Consider the following 4,893-nt stretch of genomic DNA (forward strand, 5'->3'; position numbering starts at 1 on the left):
CATCACCCCTCGAAATGCTCAAGATCATCATAAACAGTAGCATCACAGGTTCCAAGATCCTCTTTATTAATCTCAACAGCATCTGACTCACCATCATTAACTAAAACAACATCTCCCATCGTAGTGGCAGGAGGGATCTCAGAAATAGTTGGCATCTCTGAACTCGGAACCTCGGGAAGGTCCACAGTACCTAAAAACATAGATAAATCACTGTATTTGAGCTCGTCCATATCATGCCTCAATCCTGCAACATTGGCCCTCAAGGTCGTAACATCATTTAATTAGCAACTTCCCTTCTCACATGCCTTAACTCACATGACGAAGGCGTCCAAGGTTAGGCCATATGCAGCAAATAAATCTCGATGATCATGCAACACATCTGGATAGGGGCAAGGTCAGTAGTAATGGCCTGATCAATCATTCCTAAGACAGCCGCCTTGACCGTGGAAATACGTACATCAGCAAATTAGATAAATATCCCATCTTGTAATGCATCGCTTATGAAAACGGGAGGCAAAAAGCAACAGTAGAAGTTGTGGGAGCAAATGTAGTAGGAGCAGATGAACTATGTGTACCTAAAGGCTCACCAATATAAGTGGAATGAGTTGTGTCTACCTCTAGCATATCTCATATACAGAGAGAGATGTGTGTACCGACTCTTCTCTCTTTCGCTCAACCTCATTCTTGGCATACTTAGCTTTAATCCTCCGAACTTCAGTACAGGAAATGGGAGTAACTTTCACATCTTTATTTGCCACAAAGGGCACCCTAGCTCAATGACATAACTGTGATCAGCACTGGAATGGAAGCGATGTCTAGCTCTTCTTGGCCCTCATGGACATCTCCTACGCAATGATAATCTTGAGATTTAGTCTATCTCTATCAATGATAGAACCCAACAAAGATGTATTTAAATACTAAAAGATGGACTAATCTTGTGACGGCATAAGGATGCTACTAATAAACCTAAACCAGTACATCGCAACTATATTCAGGTTCTTCTTCTCAATCTAGACCCCGGGCACGTTCCATAGTTGTGTAATCTCAAAAATCAAAGGATTCAACCAGCCATTAATGTCTTCTAGGGTCTTCTTATGAATTTTGTCTGCCAAGAAATGTATCAAATTGATTGTACAACCCAATACCTCATTGATGTCCGAACTGCTACACTTCAGCTTTTCCCTCTGACCACTACATGATTAACAGTTACAAATGAACTTCCCTTCTTCTTTATCTTTGGGACAAGATTTTCATACTCCGCATAGAATTTCAAGACCCAGGAGTTTAATCAGAGCCTCGGGGTCGTGTGAACCTCTTCAATTTGTGGAACCTAATACTGTCCCACAAAGTTGAATACATGTTCACTACTCTATCAATGGACAACCTCTATTCTTCAAAAATGGTTTTCATATCGACCTCTTTTAAATTGTTCATCAAACATGACAGAGGTTTCTTTGTCGGGCGCACTAGTGGTGCCTACTCAGCTATCTGTGCTAGAGGTGCATGAGGTATTAGAAGTTTGGCTGAATCATGTAGAATGTTGGAGAGCAACTCAGCCCGTCTTTGTTGAACGGTGTGGTAATGCTCTGGCTCTGAGTCATGGGATGGAATTCTAGACCTATCCTCTTTCTCTGTGTCTGACTCAGATATAGTGAGACAGGATTTGTACATACCCATGTTTTTGGAGTTGGAATCAATTTGCTTTTCCTCGGGCATGTCCCTTTCCTTTATCTGGTTCCTTCCTCCCTCCCTCCCTCGTGTCAGAGGAAGTTTGGGTCCTGTTGATTGTGTTGGAGCATCCTCCTCAAAAATGACCACTTCTCGTGCTTTCTTTCGAGGTGGTTGGTTTCTTTCGAGTACTTAGGTTATAGCCATATGTACATAACAACACAAATTGAACGAATGCATTAGAAATAGGTTAGTGAAACATTTAATTTGTATGTTGTATAAAATCTCACAGACTAACTCAGCAAGCCTTAGAGGGCTCGCCAAAAGTCATTGAACAAAAATGTAAAGAATTCAGCATGGATCGGTGAGGTCCAGGGTTATTCAGTGAATCGCTGAATTTAATCAGTGAGCCAAAGGTAGATAACAGAATATCACATAATATTTTTCAAAAATCTTTGCTAAAAAAGGGCGATCACAAGGACATTTGTGGAGTACAAGCATATCGGTGAATGTTACCGAGGTTAATAGCTAACTTTTAGGGAAAAAGGTGATGAAAGAGGTTATTTGACGTACCACCGAGTTAGTCAGCGAGCTCGACTAAACTCGGCGAACAACCTCTCGCGTCAAATTTCTAGCTCGACCCCCAATTTTTAAAGCACAACCTTCGAGAACAAAATTAAAGCCCTATTCTATGTAATTAAAACATATCCCTTATCACTACCAGCCCCTAAGTTCTCAAACTACCATCATTTATCTACAACCTCCCAATGAACGTCTTTTGCCCTTAAGAATGATGCCACTCTATCTATCATTTGGAAAATTCAGTTGATTAATACAATTCGGGGTACTTAGACTTCACCCAAAATATACTTACATGCTACAACCACACACCCTCAGTTTTAATTAATTTAAACATGAAATTCAAATTATAGGAGGCTAAACATTACATCTAACATGTTTGGTCAATAGCCCATTGTTTAAAATCAACCAACTACACAAGATTATGCAATATATCTAATAATTATACAAGCATTCTTTGGAAATAGCGAGAAATTGATTCTTGTTTCTCTTATCGTGCGAAAGGTATGATCAAAGTCTATTCTAACTCGACGTTCTTCATTTTAGTGATCATGCCTTCTCGTAGATCTTATGTAAGAAATGCTAATGCACGCGATGCTAATGTATTTCCTCTAGTCCCAGATATTCAAGTTTCGAATACACAGTTTCAAAATGCCAATTCAGTTTTTGGCTCAGAGAATGACCAACCAGAATAATTAGCAGGTTCAAGATCCTAGTAATAGAAATGGTGGATTAGTGGAACCCAAGATTCATGATTTTGGGATAAATCCACTTGAATTTAGGGTCGCAAGTTGGTGTGGACCCACATAACTTCATTGATGAGGTTAATAAAATCTTTGGAGTGATGCAAGTGACTAGTAATGGTAGGGTTAAATTTAATCCTACTAGCTTAAGGATGTGGCTCACATATGCTTCACTCAATGGAAAGATCCAGGGGCTACTTTGTTGTTTGTAACTCTCTATATAGAGGTCAAATTCAATACAATCCTAGAAACTCTCTCAGAACCTTTTTCAGTCTTTACTCTAGTTCGTGACCCAGTTATAGCTAGACAGTATACCGAAATTATCCTGTCATAGTCTTCCAAAAAGTCACCTCAGCAATTCTTGTAGAGTTAGAAATGGTAGACTTCGATATTATTCTAGGAATGGATTGGGTACGTTCCTGTTATGCTTCAGTTGATTGTATAACTAGGATTTTTCACTTTCAGTTTCCAGACGAACCAATCTTATAATAAAGGGATAGTATATTAGTGACTAGGCGTCGATTTATTTCTTACCTTAAAGCCAGAAATGTGATTTCTAAGGGTGATCTCTATTATCTAGTTCGAGTTAACAATTCTAGATCTAAAACCCCAATTGTTGAGTCGGTTCTAGCAATTTGTGTATTTTCTAAAGTGTCTCTAGATAATCTTCCCGGAGTTCCTCCCAAAAGGAAAGTCGACTTTGGGATTGATCTCCTTCCAGACACCCAGCCTATTTCTATATATTTTTATAGAATGGACCCAGCTGAGCTTATAAAATTGAAAGAGTAATTGAAATACCTTCTATATAAAGGCTTCATCAGACCTAGTATCTCGCCGTAGGGTGCACCAGTGTTGTTTTTAAAGAAGAAATATGGTTCACTTAGAATGTGTATTGACTATAGGCAGTTGAACAAGGTCACCGTCAAGAATAAGTATCCCATCCCCAAGATTGATGACTTGTTCGACCAAATTTAAGATGCTAGTCATTTAACAAAGATAGACCTAAGATCCGGTTATCATCAGCTCAGAGTCAGAGACAGTCACATTCTAAAAACAGCCTCCAAAACTCGATATGCTCATTATGAATTCGTAGTAATGTAATTTGGACAAACTAATGGTCCTTCAGCTATCATGGATTTGATGAACAGAGTGTTCAAGCAGTATTTGGACTTGTTCGTTATCATCTTTATTGATAATATCCTCATTTATTATAGGAATGAGGAAGAACATGTGAGTAATTTGAGGGTTATTTTTCAAACTCTCTAAGATCTCCAGTTATTCGCTAAATTTAAAAAATGTGAGTTTTGGTTGCGCTCAGTTGTTTTTCTTGGGCATATAGTGTCTAGTGAAGGGATTCGAGTAGATTCTCAAAAAAGAGACTTAGTGAAACAATGGTCCATACCTACCTATCCTACAGATATCAAAAATTTCTTGGGGTTAGTGGGCTATTATAGATTGTTTGTGGAAGGATTTTTGTCCATAGTCTCTCCATTGACTTAGTCGACTCTAAAGAAATTCAAGTTTCAATAGTCAGATGATTGTGAGAAAAGCTTCACAGAATTGAATAACTAGGTTGACTACAGCTCCTATTTTGACTCTACTAGAGGGTTTAGACGGTTGTGTGATTTATTGTGATACGTCCAGATTTATCCTAGGTTATGTGTTGATGTAGTAAGGTAAGGTTATAGCTTATGCTTCCAAATATCTTAAGGTGCATGATAAGAATTATCCGACTCATGAGCTCGAGCTTGCAGCGATGGTGTTTGCACTCAAGATTTGGAGGTACTACTTGTATGATGTTCATGTAGATGTGTATGCAGAGCCTTCTAGCAATGCAAATGTAGTAGCAGATGCCCTTAAAAGACTATATATGGGTAGTGTAGCATATGTTGAGAAGAAAAAA

The sequence above is a fragment of the Solanum pennellii genome, chromosome 12 (genome assembly GCF_001406875.1).
Source record: "Solanum pennellii chromosome 12, SPENNV200".
Classification (NCBI taxonomy): domain Eukaryota; kingdom Viridiplantae; phylum Streptophyta; class Magnoliopsida; order Solanales; family Solanaceae; genus Solanum; species Solanum pennellii.